The 23,307-nt window shown below is 41.6% G+C and overlaps 3 long non-coding RNA genes and 1 other non-coding gene across 5 annotated transcripts in view; 3 read left to right on the top strand and 1 right to left on the bottom strand.

The window, feature by feature from the left end:
• Window positions 1-23,307, top strand: part of LOC133393366 (uncharacterized) — a 58,440-nt gene that overhangs the window by 4,431 nt on the left and 30,702 nt on the right. The window contains exon 5 of one of the 2 annotated variants that reach the window (XR_009766128.1): window positions 20,667-20,865. The exons of the other annotated variant lie outside the window; for it this stretch is intronic. This is a non-coding gene — a long non-coding RNA (uncharacterized LOC133393366). Of the gene's footprint in view, window positions 1-20,666; window positions 20,866-23,307 lie in introns of those variants that run through there. 2 annotated transcript variants of the gene reach the window in all.
• On the bottom strand, window positions 56-3,955 carry LOC133393592 (uncharacterized). The gene is made up of 3 exons (XR_009766272.1): window positions 2,604-3,955; window positions 2,418-2,484; window positions 56-1,105 (listed from the first exon to the last, which is right to left on the bottom strand). It is a non-coding gene; the product is annotated as an uncharacterized LOC133393592 (long non-coding RNA).
• On the top strand, window positions 10,759-10,830 carry Trnap-cgg (transfer RNA proline (anticodon CGG)). The gene has a single exon. It is a non-coding gene; the product is annotated as a tRNA-Pro (tRNA).
• On the top strand, window positions 20,950-23,197 carry LOC133393367 (uncharacterized). Its single transcript, XR_009766130.1, has 2 exons — window positions 20,950-21,056; window positions 22,571-23,197. It is a non-coding gene; the product is annotated as an uncharacterized LOC133393367 (long non-coding RNA).

Genomic DNA, 23,307 nt, shown 5'->3' with positions numbered 1-23,307 from the left:
AATTTAGAACAATAGAATAATGCAAGAAAGAGATTGTTACTATTATTGCCATTAAAGATGAAAAACATCATACAAGTTACAATGATAAATAAAGCTACAATGTATAAAAATATAAAACAAACCGAATAATGTGTTAAGCACCGACATCGACACAATTATGGTGACAGCTATTTCGTACCGTTACTGTTCACGGGTCTCAATTATGAGCATTTCTAGATGAATCCACTGTCACCCGCTGCATTCCTGCAACTGGCACCAATAAATCCTATCAATTATTACCGTAATCCCATCTCAAACAACAAACCATTGCAGCCTGCAGCACACAACCAACCTAACCTAAAACACACAGCACACACCCACCACCACCACCCTTATTGTTTCTAGACAGGCCGATGAAAAGTTGAAACACCCGTAAGTAAACCGGGCGAAGAAGCGTATTAATCTTGCCGCGCGCTCACCGGTGACACCTACAGCCCCGGGTTGACCAGGTCAGTGCTTCCGTGCCACGCCGACGTCACGTTGCGCTACACCGGCTGTGCGGACACATGTTAGCGCTAACACGATTTACCGGCCGCCTCCGATCCGACCACGGTCGCCTTTAATTCCTTTTACATCATATAGGAAAAGGAGGTAGGAGGAGCAGGAGTGAAAACTTGAAAAAACGAAAAGAGCCCACGCCCGTGTAGGCGTGTGCCGACGAGAAGTGTATCAATGCGGAAATCAACCCTCCTGCGGGGTACGGTTCTGGCAACCAACTGGCAAACGGTTTCCATTTCCACCGACCAGTTTGTGTGACATTTGCACCCACCACTGCGTGGAAAATTCAACCTACTACTACTACAGACCGGTGTTTTCGGCGTAGAGCGCGTTCTATTTCCGTCCCCGAATGTGCGTCACACAATGCCGCTCCAAAGACCGGGAACGGGTTTTAGATGATTTTGATGGAGTTGGCCATTTGTTCCTTCCTTTTGCTCAATGAAAGAATTTGGAGGACATTTGCCATTGCTGTTGCTGCTGCGGCTTCGGTGTCATTATTTCAGAGCGCAGCGCGTTCTACAATCACGTGCGATCGATCATTCATTCACGGTGCGAAATAAAGTGTCAGCTAACGGAGGAAGAGAAGAAAAAAAAACGGGGGAAACCATGTATTAGCGACGCGAAGTTATTATTGTCCAAACGGGTCAACATCAAAACAACACTTAATTGGTTGTCAACGCGGTTTGAAATAATGGTGATAGATGTATGCCCGTACGGCCAGAAAATCAGGGAGTGGTTTATGCGCAGTACGGAAAGCTTAATTGTGACCTTTTCTCGTTTTGTTGAAATTTCATGGTTTTTTTTGGTCTGTTTTTAAACAATCTCATTCCACATTTGTGTATACAATTTCACTTTTAACGTCTTATGTTGATTGGAATAAACTTTGAGTTTGCGGTATAAATGGCATGTTTACACCATTTTTACGTTAAGTTGCATTGTTGACTTTATTAATGTTTTGTTCAAGCTAGTTAAGTCTGCATGTAGACGTGTAGCCAAACACACGTCTTAAAGAATCGTTCAGCAATATCAGGTCAACAATGTTCAGCAAGGTCAATAATGTTTGAACAGTTTTTATCCAACGTACTACACGAATTTGAATCGTAAAAATTAAATTTTGATTTATTATTTATTGACTCAAATATCAATTTATAATTGATGTAGTAAAAACTTCCATTATTTGCCAACTTTTAGTCAAAATTCAATTTCCTGTCGTTTTTTAATCTTTTTTATAGTTGTTTTACGTATTTTTTCATCTAGAAGGTTAAACTTTCATGAAAACTAATTAATTTTTAAGATATTTTAGCAATTTATTTCGTTATAAATTTTATTTTTTTAGCATTAATCATTAAAGCTTGCGTCTTCAAAACGCTTTTAAATGACAAGTTTGAACATTAAAGTAAAGAAAAAAATCTGTCTATTAGTACTTCTACGAATAATTTGTTTGCCAATGACATATTTTCGTTTTAGTTGTCTGTTTATTGTGGCAAATTTAGCTAAATGTGAAATCAATTTTATTCAAATTGGTATAGCTCTCTTGTTCACAGCATTGAAAGATGAAAATATAGAAACTAAATTTAATTTACTTTCAAAAATTATTTTTTGTAGTGTTTGCTTATAATGAGGCATTTCTCGGTAGTTATGCTTCAAGCATAACGCTTTACAGCAGTTCCCCTTTTGAGCTGTCTTCACCCCCCCCCCCCCTCCCCCCACCCGGCTCCCAAAAACTACCATTCAGCATATTTGCACAGAAAGCAAACGCAAACCCGGCAGCGGCACCGAAAATAAACCCACACCGGGAAAGCATTTAGTCAATGTCAAAGGGAGGATTCGGGGTTTTTTGTTCTGTGTATTCTTTATAGGTTTTTGCGATTTTTACTCACCTTACGCTGCGAGAGTATCTGAACACACACCATGCTCTTATGGATCCAGTTCCAATGCTACTTCAGGCTAAAAAAGAAAAAAGAAAAAACAAAAAAGGTAGTCAAAAACGAGAACTACACCGACATACCGTTAGCATATGTTGCCGCTTGCGAATGGTTTCTGTGAACGGAATCGGGGAAACGCACTTCTTCTAGGTTAAGGTGCTGCTGCTGCTGCTGCTGCTGACTGTTCTTGGGCATGGTTGCTTACTGCTTCGCATGCACAAACACACGTATCAGAGAGCAGTGCGGCACAGAACTGCGCATAAATTTTATGCTTTCAGCGAAAAGAACACGCCGTGGGTCGTCGCGGTTTTGGAGACTGAGGGGCCGCAAATGAAAAAAAAAAACCAAACAAAATCGCGGGACCCTATTCTCGTACAGCGAAAGGTATCCAGCTGTGCTTGTGATAGCCGCGCGGCCAAAATTTCGGTCACTCGACGGCTGTTTAGTTGTGCGTTTTGGTGGCATAGAACCTGGTTCGAAGTACCAACAAAAAACTGTGTAGATTCCTACCAAACTTTCAGCAACAAAGCAAATCGTCGAGCAGGCCTCTGTCCCTCCCTTCCTCCACACGTGACTTCGAGTACGGGTTGCTTTGGTTTTGCGTTTTCATGTTTCATCTCCATCACAGCAAGCCACGGGGGAACGGGGTTCTCTTTGGGGGGTTTTTTTTGTGGAGGCACCTGAAAGATGTCAGCAGTGCTCGACGACGCAAACACACCGGGACGTCCACGAAAAGTAAGAACGAACGAACCAGCGAGAGTAGTAAGAAACGTACTTTGAAGCGCGTCTTAAGAATCAAGTACAGGAACTTGACAAGCAGAGGAAACTCAGCATACGCAGGAAGGGGCAGTAAGTAGACCAAAGGAAGAGGGTCCAAGCGATCCAATTCTTTATCGAGAAAAAAGGGGAAACCCTTCTTCTTTTGCTGCTGCAAGTGTGAGTGTGTGTCGTCTTCACGTCCCTGGTTCTGAGGTTCTCTCGTTTGCTTCACTGATCCAACCGGTTTATGGTTATGTAATTCCGGTGGAATAATTTCGCATACTGGTGTTGCTGTTGGTGTGTTTTTTTTGAATTATGTACGCGAATCAAACAGAACCAACACACACAACACCTTGTGCTTCGGTTCCGGTTGCTGTTCCTGCGTGTTCTACCTCGCTTGCGATGACAGCTGACCGAGAGCGAGCTCTTCAGAGCGCGGTGGGTTCGACGCTGGTTTTCACGGGGTTTTCTTTTCGCGCATTTCAGTGTTACCTGTGTGCACACGATTCCCTTTTACCCTGAACTCGAATCTTCTCACCAGGTTTCTGTTTCATCACGGGCTATACGTGTTCGTTTCGGTCGTCAGCTGGTGAGGCCGGTTGTCGTAGTTACAGCTACAAAGAAGGGATCCGGTTCGAAGGACCATATAAATTGCATAATAATATAAAAACCATAACCTATATGGAACGGTTCTGGCATAGAAGTTAACCGCGGGCTGCTTGGGCTCTTTGGGCTTTCGGGTTCGGATGATGGGTTCAAATTTCTGGAATCTGCTACGGGTGTTACCTCCCCGGTCTGTGTACCCCCGGTCAGTTTATGGATGTGTATCTTAACGCACGGTTAAACAACACGAAACAAGACACGGTGGGAATCGGGTTTTTGAGAACGATCCGAAAAGTCATTCGGGAGATCAGTTCGGGAGAATTCCGCTTCTTTCCTCAATTATGCAGAGTTCTTGATATCCTAGCTTTAAGTTGATGTTTAATAGAAGGAAAAGAATTGATGGAAATTATGTTATATATGTCCCACAGTCATTCATAACTATACAACTTCGTTGTGATCTTGTGTTCTTTGCTGAGTTCGCTGTAAATCAATTTTGGAATCCTGAATAATCCATAAATTTCTGCAATGCTGGGAAGGGACTTGTTCTAGAATTGAGATTGGCTTGATATTAGTTGCTCTACCGGGTTAGAATCAGTGTCAATTACGAAAAACTAACAGATATTGAAGAGCTATTTGAAAATAGACGTGCAACTATATATTCCAACAATGTAACAGGAATTGCAGGAATTGTAAGAAATTAAGCAGAGCTCATTTCTGAAACATGGTAATTTTAAGGAACATCGGATTTAATGTTGAGAATTCATTTTAGTTGGGATTTATGAAAACTGAGTATCTCGTTCAACATTATACTAATTTATTAATGTTTGATTTCCAAGTATATTATTCCTTCTAACTTCTTTAACTAGCTCTGATAATCTAAACTCTTCTCTGCTCGGGATTACACGTTCGTTAAATACATCATATTGATCAAATGTAACACGGTTAACACCAATTTATATGAAAGGATTCCTCTGAGATTCTTCCACAACTTCCGTGTAATATACATGTCATTTCAATTCATAGGAATCCTAAAAATAAATCGCTTTACAACTCCCATAGCAAAATATGATCCACATTCGCGCATCTGAGCATTTTGTTACAACATTTGCTTTGTTCGCCATCTTCCTTCAAGCGTTGAATCCTTTGCAATCCTAACTCCGCTATCCTCGCAGATAGCAAAACTTCCGTGCGCTTGTAGAAGCGACTCGAGTGGAAAAATAACTACCACTAACAAGCAGTCGTTAAACACTCGTGCACACGGGTTCCTGGTTCATTCCAGGAATAGGAGTTCTGAGGAATAGACTCTCCCCTTGTATGGGGAACTTTCAAAAGATGTTTCTATACCGCTTTTCATAGCATGCGGGCTGGGGGGCGAAGACTGGGATCGTGTTCCTGTAGGATAAACTACATCTTGTTAATCTCAGACATGTCCTGCGTCAGACTTTTTTTCTCGCATCACCATTGGTTACACCCACTAATAGTGGGCTTTTGCGGGCATTGCTCGTTATCGTTATACCGGGGATTCATTGGAAAATTGGAACTGAAAGCCTCCCCCAGGGATGGCGCTTTTGAATGTTGTACTCCTATTTTTAAGTGTTACTTGCTGCCGAGTTTACAACATTGATGCGTTTCGAGATTTGCAGCAGGGATAAAAACTATCTTCAAATCAAATTAATATTAAACCATCTCTTCCATTGTTTTATTCCAATTCTCGTAAAAAGTAATGCAATTTTACACAAGCACCGCATAGCGTGGAATTTTTGCTGCTTAGCCTAGGGAAGGGAAACGAACAATAATTTGGTTTTGGGAGTGTAGCATGAGCAGGAAGACAGAAAAGCATTTTATTATTTAATGCAGAACGTTTTATCGTTATTTTTATTTTGCATACCCCACCACCAACACCGCGGGACCGGTATGATGATGGTAATTTCCTGACTGTGGCTGTACGGATTTTGCTTGCACACCATTATGAGCAATTTGCCGTCCTTCGTCTTTCTCTGTTTCTTTTGGATGATTTTTTTTTGTATTTCATTCCTCTAGGCTAGGGCATCGTTATATTGATTGTGTTGTGGCCGTTAAATTGTGTGCGTTTGTCGTCGGTTGCCACGGGAAGGGACCATATTCCACCTTTATCCCGTAATGCAATTAAAGCTCTCTGCTGCCTTTCATTCATTTTATTAGTACCGCCCTGCCTAAGGCTTGGTGGGAATTGAAGGTGGGTCCTGTGGCTTTAAAGAACCTTGTGTCGGCAAACAAAAATTCCCACTTTTACAACCAATCGCGCATCTGTTTTGATTAAAAAAATGCAAATAAATATGGTTGGCTAATGTGTGCGTGTGTGTGTGGAAATGTGCGTTTTTGTTACATTTTATCTTTCTGGTTTGTCAGTGGACGTGTTTTTTTTTATTTTTATGGAACCCCAAATTAATCCTGTTACATTAAAAGTACAATAAGAATAATGGTTTGCGCTTTCCCAAAAAAAAAGCTGCTACCATGGATGATTTTGATATTGATTTTCCGCGCGTGCAAATGTTTTCAAGCACACGCACGCATTTTCACGGAACTGTGGAGGGGATGGTATGTGGCACACAAAGAAAACTCCCATGTGGCCGCAGCCGGTAATAACACTGCTGCCTGTATTGAGAATGGCTGCCTGCACGAGTTTTGGAGTTGACGAATTTTACAGTTTTATTACCTTTTACATCCGTCAGGAAGGGGGGCCGTGGTGTGTGTGAGTTTGGTGCACCGCGCTCTGTGGGTTGTAAAATGTGCGCACCAAATAAACAAACAAACCAACTCTCTGCATGTTGTATTTTTCACTGACGGATGATGGGGGCAGGAGTTAAAGTTGTCGCATACCGCAGGCTCTTGACGCCAAAGCCAGCCATGAATGTAAATGACATTCCTGAATTGTCTGTTTATCTTGCAATGTGTGTATGTGTGGAGCAATATTGGGCGCGCATGAAAGTATGATTATTGATCTTTTTAATAACACAAACAGATTGTTTTAATGGTTTATTTGTTTTGGAGCTATTTGAGTTCATTTTAGTATGTTTTGTTTTATACACTGATTGTAAATGTGTCACTAGCAGTGTTAACATCTATAAAGTAGTTGAAAGTAGAATTCGTATACAGTCGTTGCCGTCAAATTTCGACTCTAACGCACCTATTTTTGTCTCTAAGTCAACAATTTTTGACTATTTTAGGAATTATGTCAAATTTGCAAAGTATTTTAGAAGTTTTATGATAACTGTAATGTAAGATCACAAAAATACTACAGATACTGTGTAATTAGGTTTTTTTTGTAAAAAAAAAATTAATGAATACTACAGACATTGTTTATCCCTGGAAAAACATGTAATTTTTTTTATTCATTAAAACCTGGCATTAAAACATTCATTAAAACACCAGAATTGGCATACAATTGGTCATATTTAAAATTCTATTAATGATATTACTAACTTAATAATAATAATTATTATTAATGATATTATTATTAAGTAAAATTGAATAATTTTGAAACACAAAGTTTCAGACAATACGTTAAATTTTGTAAGGCGATTGACTTACTCGGAAATTGATGTCATAGAGGCAAAAATTGTGACAAGCTGTCACAAACTAGTGCTCTAAACCAAGGTGGATGAAAAATAGGTGATTTAGAGCGAAATTTAGCGGCAACGACTATAATGAATCTCCTTGTTGCATATTTTTATGTATAAAAATTGAAATCTTGCTTAATTCAGACAAAACATTGAAATATTTTGCCTGAATTTCATTTGATTTCTTACCAAAATAATTCTCAGAACTCAGTTGCCTATTTTAATCGATGTTTTACGTTTCCATTTTGTATTTTGGTGTGCAATTTGACATTTGCCGGGTGAAATGACACTGATTTTCAGCTTTCATACTTAAATCCTCTAAGGAACAAATGCTAGTTTTTAAGGGTGTAAAGAAGTTCCTGACTGTCATCATTGTATAAGCACAACAACACAACGAAAGCAAGCTTGCTTTTAATGGCTACAAATCTGAATAACAACATTAACTCCAGAAAGCAGCGAGCTGCTTAGTCGCCGTTAGTGCTGAGACTTTCGCATCCACAACGGAAGACCTTCGCCTGGGTTGACAAACTCTAGCCCACACACACACACCGGCTGTCGCTGCTGCATCACAAAGGGCCAGCCTCCGATTCCGTTCACCATCTCGCAATCTCGCAGGTCCATTGCGCCCGGTGTGTAATGTGTCTGTCTGTGCGCCATCGGCTGGTGGGGGAATGCGAGCGATTCTGACATATCACGAGCCTCACGATCGCCCGTACTTGGGCGTCAGGCGGCTCTCCTCTTAGTGCTGTGCTGGTTTGTGCGCTCCGGTGCCTCCCTAGCTCTCCACATCGGTGAGATGTTTTAGAACAATTATTTATTATTTATTTCAATTACACTTCCTGCCTCGGTGACGATGACAGCATCATCCCGGCTGCTGCTGCTGCTGTGAAGGTTTTGCTCCGACAGTGTACGGGTGACAACCGTGAACACACACCCATTCGGTCTCGTGGCTCTGTGGTGGCCGTCTTATTGCTCGCCGTATTTTAAAAAAAAATAATAAAACCAACAGCACACAGTTGGAAGCGCATGCACTCGTTCCGGCGACTTGATCGTTGTTTAATTGAATTTATTAGGTCGTTTCGAGCTCTCGCGGATAGTTTCCGCTTAGTTTCCCGTCGACCCGTCGGCCGGCAAAAGCTTCCAGCGGAGCGGTGCCGGAGAATTAAGTTTTAATTATTTGTACGCCAGTTTAAGGACGGTCAGAGCCCATCTGGCTCCGCCGGTCCCTTCTGGTGCAAATCGTGATCGTGAATTGTTTGCTTCGAACGATTCTAAACGATGCCAATGGGCCTTTCGCAAAAGGACCTCCTCCACATTATGTGCCGCCTCGTTAACGTTTCGGTTTCGAGCTCCCCGATTGTAAAATGGAGAGGTCCTTAAGGGATTTTGCCACTGTGTGAGTTTGTTTTGCAAAAGAGCGGTCTTCGGCGGTCGTTTTCAAGAACAACATCCGAAATTACAACCAGCAAAAGAGGGGGTGCGAGGGGAACTTTGCCTAATCAGGGTTTAATTGTTGGCAGTATAACGAAACTCTCGTTCTGCGCAATGTTTGCTCTCCTATCGCTAACGTTTTGGCATGCAAAACGCTGGGGGGAAAAGGTCACATTAAGGTTTCGATTTTTAAAGGTTTGGATTTCACAACGTTTCGCAAACGAAACGAACTTTTTTTTGCGGCAGGTCAGGTCGGGGGTGTGTGTTTGTGTTTGCGCAGAATGGGGCTCATCTTTCTTCAACGGTGAAGTTCGTTCAACCTTGGGTGAAAAATTGGAAAACTTGTGCAAACAGCTCTGTTTTTGGAGAGTTATAGAAAAAAAACGATATAAAACAACGAAAACACATACAAGCGGGTAAGAAAAATTGCCATCTCATGGTGCCAAATGGTGACAAAAACATATGAACACAACACAGCCGATTAGTGTCTTTGATTATGTTCTGTTCGTTCATGGGTGGGGCCAGGACTTTTGGAACGAATCGTGCAAAGAATGCACCTTGCTGAAACGTGCCTTGTCATGGTGTTGTGATAGTCACCGTTTTTATGTGACAAATAAAATCTGCCACCACATGTCGATTGATGGGAAAATGTCCTTTTTGTGTGTGTAGGGTTGATGCAAAAAAAAACACACTCTTTTGCTGCTATTTGTTTTGCTTCGGTTACATTCGGTCTCTTGGGGAATAATTTTCCAAATATCATCATTGTCATCATCATCTCACGGGACACATTCCAGGTGAGGATTTACCTTATGTGGAATTGCTTGTAGTTGGTGGCATAGATGAATCTTTTCGGGGTGTGGAATGTGAAAACAATTTGTCGGTGTTTTTTGTGTTTTTTTTTTCTTGTGTTGTGACATGTATTTCAGATTATTATTTGATTTACGATGTACAATGATTTTGTGATTGCGAAGGCAGGATAATATTTTTTACGTCCGCACGCATTTGTATGCTCAAAAGATTGTTGTTGTTGTTGATTTGTTGGATTATTCTGATTTTGATTTTGAACTGACGTCACTAACAAAACTAACACGATAAGTGTTTTATGCATGTAAGGTTGTAATTATTGAAGCATTTTGTAGCAGCAAATGGTATATGTAATTGTCGTATAATTTAGCTTGAAGACGACTGCAAGGTGCTAGCCACTTGATTAGTGATTTAATCTGAATCTAACTAAAGATTAAAATATTGTACATTTTAAATTGAGTTTTGAAATCCAACCAAAAGGGAATTACTTTGAATTTTGACAATTGATGTGTCACACTGATTTAATTTGCCAAAATAAACTGTCAAATTTAGAATATCGCGAACATCGGGTATGGAGTATATCGGGGAATACCTGTACAACGATAGTTTTAAATAAAAAATACGTATAGTCGATGCTAATGCAGTTTCAAAACAATTGTTTAGCGTAAAATGTAACATTTGTCTTGTATTTCCAACACCTTTTGACTACCTTCGCTAAATTTGGCAGACTAAAATCAATTAGAAAGAGCTAATAACACCTATAATAATACATTTTGCACAAAATCGAGTAACTCTTACCATAAAACTGTCAAACGAATAAGTTTTCAGGTTGAATAGCAGTAATTTATATCAAAAATTTCTCATTTTATGCTTGCTACAATCGCCATGCATGCCACTATTCTAATATTAAACGCACATCAAACGTCCCATTAGTGCCTGTTAGAACGCAACAAAAAGCAAACGGCTATCTTATCACAAACAGTCACAGCGCGGTCATTGCCACTTGACGTTCGATCCGGACACGGCACTGATCGGCAAAGGTGTGCGTGCAAAAGCGTAAGCGCACAGAAAACCGCGTACGAACGCCGCCACTTACAACAGGCTCGTTGGTCTAGGGGTATGATTCTCGCTTCGGGTGCGAGAGGTCCCGGGTTCAAATCCCGGACGAGCCCGCGCAAGTGGACAATTCTTTTTGCAGAGTGTGGTTTTTTACATCTTGAAAAGGGTTTTTTACTGCTTCAAACATTTATTTATTCCACACCAAAACTTCAAAGACGTAAAACCGCTCATACCAAACAAAAAAAAAAACAAGGTATCTGGCATCCGCGGACGTGTGCGCACGTCAGTAACCTACCCCCACCACCAATATTTATTGCCAAACAAGACACATCAAACGGAACTGAAACCGCTGAAGAATTGTCATCGATTCCGTTAGGGCGTGCTGGGGTTTTCCGTGCTGGCGCAGTACTCCCTTGACGAATGAAGGAAAACATAAATAAGCAGAATACAAACGATTGCCAGATGATTTGATTCCTTCGGTTTTTTTCCCTCGAGAGCGTACAGCGGCGGACACGCTAACGGAAAGAGGATCGCGTCCGCCAGATTATCACAAACCGAGCGGTGGGTTGGTGGGCGGGTGAGTACCGCAACACAAAGCACCTAGTCTATTACATTCCTTGGGGAGTTTTATGTGTTCTCGCTTAAAAAAAGTAAAATAAAATAGAAAAATATACCGCGCTAAATGTAGAAAAGCGATGGAAAACGGGGGGGATGTTGGCTGCTTTCCTCTGCCGTTCCTTTCCCGTGAGCATCGTTATCGCTGCACTGTTGTCCGCGCTCATCGATAAGAAGACCCCCGGTAGTATTACCCCGATTGATGGTTCCCTCTGGTTCAGGGTGGACACCGGTGCAAAAAGAAAAAAAGAAAAAGCGGATGTTTTTGGACGGCAAATGTTGGCCGCCGATAGTGTGTAAAGCAAAATCTCACCATCAAAGTATGTTCCGTCTTCTCTTTTCATACATTTTTTTCTTCGGGAGCTGTAAGGATGTAACGAAAGAGAGAAAAAAAATCACACAAAAATGCAACATCAGTGTAATAAATAGAGAAGAGAGTTTCTTACAAGGAACGAAACAAAAAAATAATAATAAAACGATGAAACATTCTACCAATCTGCCCTTCAGCCAGCAGCGACGTGCTGTTTCTATAATAAAAGTAATTTTATTACACCTTTTGCACCGTTTTGGTCGGAAGGGAAGCGCAAGGGCACGAGAAGGATGCGGGCACCAACCGAAAGTGAGAATTATTGTAAAACATTTTATTGCCCATTGGGTATTCAAAAAGAAAAACAGAATGAAACGCGTCGAATAAGACGGGAGTAGAAGAGACCGGTAAGGTGCCCGCAGGTTTTTACAATTTTTCAAAAGAAATCTTTTCACACGACGCTGACGTACGCAACAGCGGTTCAGCGGGCATGGATGTTTGCGTTTGACAGGATGTGTCCGTTTTTGTATGTGCGCGAGTCCTCTTCAGCAAGCGGTTTTCATTATACCGATGCGAAGAAGTCCTCCCAAGGTTCATTCCCCGTGCACAGTCGCACAGAGTTAATGACGGGACATAAAAATGCCATCCTGCACACACAAACGTTTGTTTTCTTTCCATGCTGTTGCAATCCATCGCAATAGTGAAGGTTTTGTTACGCTGTTTTTTCCGTTCAAAAGACCTCGTATTCCCGTTTCTTAAACTGAAAGGCTCAATTCGTTCCGAACAGCAGCGGTACAACAATGCTGCAGCGGGGTAGTTTGTATAGTTTTTGGACAATTTTATCGATTTCGCATTTATGGGTGTAGCGCGTAATGTGTGTACTAGCGAGACGTGCAGGTTTTATGACTATCAGGCAATTGTTCGAATTGAAACTTGAACAAAGGTTTCAAAGCGCTTTCCGGTGTGGTTCGATTTTCTGCACAGTTAGCTAGAGTTTTGATATCGCACGAGACGCTAAAAGCGCAACTTCTTGTTCTTGTTGGTTTCGTGTGCGGGGAATGTTGCTTTGCCCGGTGTACATTGCCTTTACTCGTTGGCTTGGGGTTTGATTTATGATCGTTTCCAATGCCAGATGAGAAGATGCTTAATCTACTGTTCCTTTATTTGTACTCATGTTCATGTACAACGAATATGCGCTTCATCGTGGACATCCTGAAAGCGATAAAACTAACTTTTATTTAATGTGCAACAACTTTAAGTTACTTGGAGGAAAAATTCAGACGCAATTTCACGCTCTATTTTTGTTAAAATATAAAATCAATTTAGAAATAAATTATATTTTTTCTATGGTTTGCAGCAGTGATAATTATCTAGTTGTATAGGTTCTGATTATTATAAGCAGCAAGTAATGACTCAAAAAGTCTGCCTGTTGTCTCAGTTATACCGGTACTGTAACTGATACTGAACCCGCATCGGTCCTGGGACTAATACTTAACCCATCCCATACTTGAAAGTATTCCTAAACCAATGTCGAATGTCGAATGTCCAATGTCCAATGTCCAATGTCGAATGTCCAATGTCCAATGTCCAATGTCCAATGTCCAATGTCCAATGTCCAATGTCCAATGTCCAATGTCCAATGTCCAATGTCCAATGTCCAATGTCCAATGTCCAATGTCCAATGTCCAATGTCCAATGTCCAATGTCCAATGTCCAATGTCCAATGTCCAATGTCCAATGTCCAATGTCCAATGTCCAATGTCCAATGTCCAATGTCCAATGTCCAATGTCCAATGTCCAATGTCCAATGTCCAATGTCCAATGTCCAATGTCCAATGTGCAATGTCCAATGTCCAATGTCCAATGTCCAATGTCCAATGTCCAATGTTCAATATACCAAGTCCAATGTCAGAATTCTCAACGGGCCTGGAAATGATCCTAAACTTAATCCGATCTTAGATTGTCCCGGAACTGATATTGAACCTATATAGATCCTGTAACTCATCATGACCCTGAATGGATCCAGAAAGTGATTCTGATCCTCATGTGGGCTTTGAAATCCCGAATCCGTATCAATCTTGAAATTGATTATGAACCCATACCGATCGAGGAGCTGATGTTGAATTCATGCCAGTTTTGAAAAAGATATCATACCCAAAACGGTCCTGGTGATGATTCTGAACCAATACCCGTTCTAGGTACCCATACAGGAGATGTGTAACATAACCTAACCTCACACTGATCTCTTGACTGATTCTGAATTCATACTGGTCCTGGAACTAGACAGGAAATAACAAATGTTCTGAAAGTCTGGCCTTGAACTCAATCCGGTCTAAGAACACATACTGAACTCATTCCCATTCAAGAACTGTTTTGCACATATCTCAGTACAGTACCTACTCCAATACAGTACCTACCTATGCTACTGTTGAAGAAATCATTGATATCAGATTTTTTCTTATTATTTTAATTTACAAGTTAAGATATTCAAGTAGCTAAGAAATAGCAAATCAAACTTACATTAGCCATTAATAAAAGTTTTGTAGCGGGACAAGAAACTGCACAGCGATCTTCGCCTGAAAGAATAAAAGAATTAAAGAATTAAAGAATTGAAATGTTTCCAAAAATCATACTGAACCAGAAAGTATGATCCAAAAATGTTATTATTATTATTCCATTCTTACTGAATGACACCTCACTTCCCAAAATTGACCAATATCCTTAGCGTTCTCGTAAAACGGTTTATGAGCAATCGCTTGCTTTCAGCGCAATGATTGACCTCAAAATTAAACCAATTACAGTTCCTTCATTTGTGCTGAAACTTTCAACGGAAAAGCAATAACTCCAGCCCTGCCACAGAAAGTTGGCCAATTGGCCCGAGCCAAGTAAGAAGTAAAATGTACATTTCACTGTTAGTTGCAATAGGAAAACTTTTCGTAGAAATAACTCAATTTCTTTACAAACTTCACAATCGCTGGCACACACACTCCCGCAGAAATAGCAGTCTGGGTCACTTGGCTTTGGGAAATATTCTCGGCCTTCCCGAAACAAAACTATTTCAATTTCACTGCGTAGCCGTGCGCACAGTTTGTCATTGGAATTTGAGATGCCTGCCTGGTGACGGTTGATCTCGGTGTTTGTGGTTTGCGGTGCGGGCAAAGGTTGAAAAACAATTGCCCGAAGGCGGCCGGCTGCTGGCTGGCCCCAAAAATAAACCCAAGTGCCAACTGCAATCGTCACTGCAGTGAAAGGCAAGTTTCGCGAGGGAGCGGGGATGTAATTCCTTCATTTGGATGGAAAAATAGTTTGCCTAGTCGCAGAGTGTCCGCAGTCAACGCTGCGTCTTTCCAGCGGCGGGAGAAAAGTGGAGTAAAAGGTCCTTTTAGCACACGCCCCGCTGTACAACACCCTCTGTTACATGGAGGGTAGGAGGAGACACTTTTACTCCGTCAATAAAACGCAGCCCTCCGGTTCGGTCGGTCGGGGTCTGGTCATATGATGAAGCGGCGCGACATTCGCGCCAACGTCCGGTATGTGTGGAGCCGAGTAATAAGAGAAGCGTACATTCCTGCGCAAATTTTATGTGCCATCAGTCACACCGAAAAACCATCGCACACTACTACCGCCATAAACATTACCGCACTGGAAGCCGCCGGGTAGGAGGGTCGAGGTCGGGGTCACACGACGGAAGCTGCTCATAAGACACTCGGACATTATTTTTGGCCTCCGGTGACTGAGGGACGAGCTCTGGGCATGATTTCATCCTGCCAACACGCAGTCAGTTCGTGTGTGGTGTTGTGTGTCCTCCATGAACGAATGCAAGGACGTGCAATGGAGCTCGGGACAATGGCATTCAAAATTTCCATGCAAGAGCCTCCGGTCGTACGCATAAAACGGTTGGTGCTCTCGGAGATATTGGGAAGCTGACGGTATATTGTCATGCCGTGGTGTACGGCGTCCGTATTACATACTCATTTGTAAGCATGTAAGGAGGTTTAATGAAACAAACTGGCTGCAGCTGGGAAGGAATTTAATTTTACCTTTTACGGCGTTCAAGTAACCGTTGATGGCGAGGTCGGTATTTGCTCATTTTGTTTCAATTAGAAAAGCTTTTAGTTTTGCATTGCTACGGTTCCGCTCGGGGTTTAAGGAAGTTGTTAGAAAATGCTAGAATTAATTTCATTTCAATCTTGAAATGTACTTATTCATTCAAAGTTAAATAAAATTGCATTTTGGTACCCCCGGTATTTTGGTATAATGTAAAAGTTTCAACAGAGAAAGAAACTAGGTTCTCTACACATCAATAAATGTTTCTAAAACGATAAATTAAGTATAGATATATGTACCATATTGTACTAATAATTTGGGTATGGATAATGGAATCAAAATAAGATCAAGAACATCTCCAGGATCCAACAAAATTGCATAAAAAATCGTTACCATTTGTTGGCCACTAAAAACATCCAAATCCTAAAGATCTACACCTTGAATTGGTGGAACGGAACCACTTTCTACCGTAGATCGTATTAACCGAATCCCGGAATTCCAGTCTAATAGCCACGAGAGAGTGACCGGCAAAGGAAAAGAGCAATCAGCGCTGAAGATGCTGCACACAACTGTCAAGTAAAATCCTGTCCCGACAGCAATTGCAATTGCTCTCCGCCACCTTGCAAGGCCTGAGGCCATTTCCCTGTGACGATGTGACGAAATGGTGCCGTCTCGAGCAGAAAACGAATTTTTCCTTCCACCGGTGGGGCATCACTGGAACGCCAAGTTGCAGTGATTAAATTTTTGTCCCCTTTCTTCCATCCATGTTTTCCACCCCTGACTAACTGAACACACACACCTATGATCAGACACCGGAATGCTAGCAGCATGACGCACCCCGGTGTCCAGTAGTTGTAGAATCGTGTGCCTTGCGATGCATTCCTCCCGTGCACGGGAAAAGTTTCTTCATTGCGTTTCGGTCCTATTTTTCCGCAAGCTAACCTTTGCAGAGATTTCAGGCAGACGTTGTCCGACCGTTGTCCGAAGTGCTGTGCGCTTTCATCCGATATCGAATTGAATGTTCTGTTTTCAAGATAAAGATTATTGGATAGCTGAATGCGGCGTACAAAAATTGTAGCTGGTAAGCATTTTTTTGCGCTGAGGAAGAAATGTTATAGGTCCCACATGCGTACATATAAGTACGTTGCTGCGTGTCTGAACTAGTGATGGGTAAAGTTTGCAAAAATTCAGAATTTGACTCCGAACCGACTTCGAATATTTGGGAACCGATGGATGGAATTAGGTTCGTCTAGAATTGTCTGAAGTCGTCCTCAGTCGTCTGGAATCCTAGTCGTCTGGAGTTGAAGTCTGACGAAGAAAGATTCCAACTCTGGTGGACTCCGACTCCGAAGGACTCGGACTCCGGACGACTTCGATTTTGGAGGTCTTCGATTACGGAGGATTTTGACTATGGAGGACTTCGACTATGAAAGACTCCGACTCTGGAGGACTCGACTATGAAAGACTCCGACTCTGGAGGACTCCGACACGGATGAGTAGTTCCCATTTTGTCGGAGTCAGAATCGAAGTAACTATAGCCAAAGTCACTTTGGAGTCATTAATGCAGTCCAGTGAGCACAACACTAGTCTAAACTCAACAATTTAATGGCAATTGTACTTATTCTGATGTCTTCGTAACGTATTAATCGCGTAACTCGAGAGAAGATTGTTTATTGTTCGCCAAACAAGGTTTTTTCAAATCCTTTTTCATACTCTGAAGTATGTAAACACATGTAACATGTAACGTAGTTTAAAAGAAGAGTCAGATATGAAGTATTAAAAATAATGTTATGTTTTCTACCAAAGGTTTTGTAGCCTTCGACTTATTGATGACTATTTTTAATCTTCACTTATTTTTGGCATTAACGACGTTTGTTCGAAGTTTAAAATCAAACATTCTTGTTGAAATATTAACATACCTACATTAATTATTCGCATATCCTTTGTAACCCTGGCTGCAATATAGCTCCCGAGCAAAAAGCCTCCTATCCAGCACCATCTGGCAGTAAGGGCCAATGCAGATTGGGCCTAAGAATAATAACCACCGTTCAACACGTATACACTAACCGGTTACTCGGGGCATATGAGGCACAAACTTCTATTTTAACGTGCCGTTTGTGTGATTTTACGACCCAACAGCCAATCGCAATCCCACATGGCAAATATTCACCCTCTAAAACGAGGTGAAATACTGTTTTTGAAAAAAAAAGAAGAGGACCGGTTCGATCGAATAAAACAAAATCCTCACACCAGAAAATGGCCGATATGATTAGACGCTCAACGCTCAAAAGCTCAATCACACCATCGCACGCAAAACCTCGCAGCGTTCCTGTGTTATCCTGCACCGCTCGATAGGTTTTTTTTTTTCGCTTGGCTTCCAGCATATTTTTTTACATCACTAACGACTACACACAGAACCACCAACTGGGTATGGTGTGGTGGGAATTTAAAACATTTCGCAGCAGCAGCCTGCCATAAAATAAAGTCATAAAATAGATTGAAAGTGCATTAGGAGCAGGATACAGGACCGGCGGTCGTAGGTTTGGTTTCGCTTGCGTTATGTCGCGCACGAGCGTTACCATGGAGCGTCGTGGCAGCACACGGTGACACACACACTCTGTGGCAGGAGGATCCCGTGCGAAACGCTTGCCTGCGCTTGAAAATGGAATGTCCGTGCTGCTCTGGGTGCAAAATATTTTAGAAATTTTTCCCGGTATTCGACACGACACGGGGACCATTTCCCCTTGGTGCTTTGGTAGGGAACGACTCGCAAAGCCACTCCGTAGTAGCTGAGGACGACACTAGGCTACAAAGTAAAAAAAAAATGCGTACCGTTTGGGAAATGGAAGCATAAAAGGTTCCAGGAATTTTGGTGCGAAAATAAAACGCTACCTAGCGAGAACGGTAAAAGCGCCAAATCAAGAAGGAGTCGTAAAAGAAACATCCATCCATTTTTGATAATCGCACACTGGGAATGAGAAACAGCGGAAAGCAATTCTACGTTGGTATTAAAATTAGGTGATTTTTGACGATTTTTTATTATATGCTTTGCTCAATACTATCTCGATGATAATTGTAACAACAAAACAACTACAAAAGAACAATGTCAGTAGCCTCTCCGCTAACATAAGAAAGTAAGTGCACTGGCAGCATGCAAATCGAACAATGCACTCGATTGTTTGTTGCACCTTTCGCGTAGCTGATACCGCGTAGCGATAACACATTCCTGCGGCTCTTTCTCGCATGATCCGCGCCGGATGATGATAGCTCCGCAGATGATCTCGTCGTACAGGAATGTGTGTTATTGTTATCGATTCGCCCACCGCAGTACATGCGATACGCTCCGGCTGCTGCTGGCGATGATATCACCCACGCTCTTATCCGCGATGGAGCAAAAAAAAAAAACAAGAATGAAACAAACGCGACAAAGACGCTATTTGGGGCTGGTTGGGCCGGGTCCGAGGTAGACAATGATCCGCCATGCCTCACCGCATGAGATGTGCGCCATGCATACATGTGAGGGAATTTCCCACGGGCCAGGCATGCCGCTCTCCATCCGCGGGGTACACCTGTGTGTGCATGTTTCGTTCAATAGTTTCACAATTTACGGGTGTTGTTTGCCCAGCCGGTCGTCGCGGCTGAGGTGATTGTCTCGTGAACGTGCTCGGAGTAGCGGGCAAAGGGGGCGGTGCGTGGATGATGGTAACTGATACGCGCGGGAGAGATGCTGTGTGTGAGGTAGACATCTACAAGGTTATTGAAAAGTATCATCAAAGGGACAGACGCGTGTGAGACGGATTGGGTCGTCTTAGAAATTCATTTGTGAATGTTTGGTATGTTTTATATAAATATCTTCATATCTAGGCTCATATTAAACCTAGATTTGTGTATTAAGAACACTATTTTCAAACATTGAAAGTACCTGATTCACTGAAGCTCTCAATATGTCTCAAGAATGGCCCCAAACAACCTACACGTCCATAATATGCTATATTCACCAGCACTGTCCTAATTCTAGAGGAACTGGAAGCTGCTGCTTTTTGTAGTAAAATCTACTCCAATATTCTGCTAAAGACCTTAGTGTAATAGCATTGTCTATGACGCTAAAGATGCTAAAGGCCACGTCATTAGCCTTCTTTTATTGCTCAATGTATCACATAATTTAGAATTAATGATTGACCGCAATTCGGTTGAAGATAATGATGCAGTAACTTAAGACAGTTGAAGTTCTGAAACATCTCTTGGTTACAAAATGTCCCATTGAAATAGTATTTAGGAATCACTTAAACCATTATTCTAATCATTACTATTTCTTTCGCACTTATTGGAAAACTATGTAATACATATTTCAGGAATGAACTAAATCTATATCATTACTACCCACGCGCTTCTGTGTGACCTTATCAAATGCCTACATCCGTTGAACCGCACACAAATTGAGCCTTGGAAGATTCATACACATCCGTGATACGAGTTCGACATTGTACCCTTGTCGGAAAATCATGCTCGAACGTCGTACACGCGTGATGCAGGATTGACAGGCTGATGGATATCAGGATAGCTTCAACTGACAGACGCCGACGCACAAATCGAGTCGATTCTGTGGAATACATTAAGCAAACCAAATAGTGTTCATGCAATTCCTAACACTTTACCGACGCAACGTAACTTTAGGAAGGACTTACCAGTTTTATACGTGGAGATAGTGGAGTTCAATTAGTGTATTTATTTAGAAGAGTTGGGTTATTATTTGAACTTTGGATCACTTGTATTACATTGGACATAGGACGGATTGACATTGATTGAAAGGAAGATTCAACCAGACACAATATAAATAAGAACAAACTTTGAAAGAACTCCGTTGGAGCCAAAGCCTCTCTAAACTATTCCAATAACAACATAAGAACAAACTTCGTCAAATATTTTGTTAAATGACAATCAACAAAGCCACACCTGTTTCTGTTTTCTTCGATACTGTAGATCCACTCGCAATCTACGCCGTACCCAATACGGAAGGTGCATAAAAGGTAATCACTTCAGCTGCACTTTGCACACTTCTGGATCACTTCGCCTGTTGCAAAGTAGGTCGTTGGCCTTATTCTTACTTCAAGACGCAAAAAGACTGTTATATTTCATCAGACAGAGCCTGTTTAGCGAAGAACTTCTAGAATAACAAACCCCGGCATGTAGTACATGGCGGTGTAGATGCGTCGCAATCGATCGACTCTATCACCTTTGCAAATATCTCATTCTCAGTCTCATTCCAGCACTTTTGTTATTGTTGGTATCGCCCCGCACACGCTCGGCTGGGAAATTCCAGCCGAAGATTTGCACAGCTGGCTTACCGGGTTGGATATACCGATCGCTCAGGTTAGTTGGCATTTTCATTGCTTTACCTTGTTTCTGTTGTTGTCACGTGAGCGAGGTGGATGAGTAATTTAATCGCTGCAAAAAAAATTGTAATACGCTCACACAAAGAGGGATTTTCCACTATTTACATGGAAAGTGAAAGGAACCCACCGGTGTGTGGGATGACTCATAAGATCACCTTTCTATTCCATTGTTTCGACCGACAGGGCCCCGTATACGACGACTTCAACAATGTTAAGCCTAATTGGTTCTAACTGCTCTAACCAAATGGTCTCCGAAAAGAATATATGGGAGGCCGCCTTCTTTAGCTACCCTTTTTTCCTACTCCAGATATCAATTCTGGTGCTACAATTGTTCAAGTCACAAAAGAAAGAAATGGTCTTGAAAAATCGAATGATTAGCAAGCAGGCACACAACCAACACCGTAATGGAACGGGTTTGAAGACGCAGCGCTGCACTCTCGCGCATCTTTTGGTCTGACGTCATCGGTCAGCGGTCAAGCGAAACGGGTTGTTTGGGACTTGGACACTGGGACTGGGAAAATCGTGAACTCCACTGTCCATTGTTTGCCAGTGGCGCGATGGGTCGGGATGGGCCCGGCTGAATGATGAATGGAAGGAAGTGACCGATTAGAAGGGAGCGTGTGCGTAAACTTTAAGTCTCGCGATGCGAATGCATACACACACAAAGATGATGACCATGTTTGGGGAAAGGGGCCGGAGACAACGGAGACAAGTCGTGACATTCACGTGACCGACGAGGTAGAGGGTGCCCGGTTTCTCAAGCATTTATCGAGAACGAGCGTTTTTATGCCTCTAGGCCCGACCCTCTGGGGCTGGGGTGGGTTTTCTTTCAAGTTGGATCGAAGAAATTATGTCTCCGGTGTGATTATGTTATTGGTTTCGGGGACGGAAAATGGTTTGTGAAGGTGATGCGTTACGCACAGGCGGTTATTTGTTTTGTGAGAGGGTCCGTTTTTGTGTTGGGCGTGAGAGGGGACTGTTGGGGAGAGCAGGGTCAAGATATAGTGTAAAGACCAGGGCAAGGGAGATTTGGAAATGAATCATAAGTTGTATAAATATGTTTTCATAACACAGTGTTAAACAACATCAGCATTAACGTTTTTGACAATGCAATGAGAAGTGAATGTTAAACCTCTACGAAATATGTGGTTAAAATAAGACGACATAAAACGTTACGAAAATGAAAAAAAAAAGAACAATCGCTAAGAAATTTACAAAAAAGGACAATTCATGCAACAATTAGTAAGACTAGAAAAAACAAAACACTAAATCATTACTATTAATCAACATATCAGTAAAAGTATGAATCTGTTACAAATTATTGCAATTTTGAATCGTCTATCCAACCCATTTCCTTTAAATTACTGAGCCTACATTAATGACAAAACGATACAGTGGCACAAGTGGTCACAAACTCACTCTACACCATTCAAATGCGCTCTCAAAGATGATTTCATTAAAACTAGATTAACGATACTCTAATTTCGCTAGCATCATACCTTCATCAAGTCCGCTCACTAGACCGCTTGTTTTGCAAACCACAAACAACGGAAAAAAACGACTACAACAGCTAACGCTACACTCTTTCACTCATCAAGACCGTTGTTTGCCGCGCAAGATGTTGGCAAGTAAACGGTGTAACCCATCAGTGGTCACTTTTTGGACGCGCCGGCACGACTTTGATTGATGATGAGAAAAACGGCAGTCGACAGGGAAGAAGCGAATGTGACAGTACAATTTTGGGTGGCGTTTTTTTTTACTTGCGTGCGTAACAATTAGGCGCATAAATTGGTTTAAAATTATGCTACAAGCGCAACATCGGATGGCTGGAGTGTGCGAGATAATCTAAACCGAGATGATGGTGAAACTGGAGCGATTAAGTCAGGAGACAAGATAGATGCTTAAAAGTTTAGTGAGTTGTATGCATAAAAACGAATTGTTAGAAAATGAGTCAGCTATAAAAAAAATACAAAATCACAAACTAATGAAATATATAATCAGAGCTAAGAAAACAAAATCAAAGAAAATAATAGACAAAAAACGAACAGTCAAAAATTGAAACAGTAATCAGAATATGAATAACAAAAACAAAGAGTTGTTAATAAAACTTGAAACAAAGAGTAAATCCAGACACGAGATAATATGGCACTAAAAACAACGTTTAAAAGGACAAAAGACGATACTAAACAACAATCATGTATAAACTTCAAAGTATAAATAACAGTTTG

The sequence above is a fragment of the Anopheles gambiae genome, chromosome 3, assembly GCF_943734735.2.
Source record: "Anopheles gambiae chromosome 3, idAnoGambNW_F1_1, whole genome shotgun sequence".
Classification (NCBI taxonomy): Eukaryota; Metazoa; Arthropoda; class Insecta; order Diptera; family Culicidae; genus Anopheles; species Anopheles gambiae.
The sequence above is the reverse complement of the archived record's forward strand: the minus strand, read 5'-3'. Positions and strand labels throughout refer to the sequence as shown.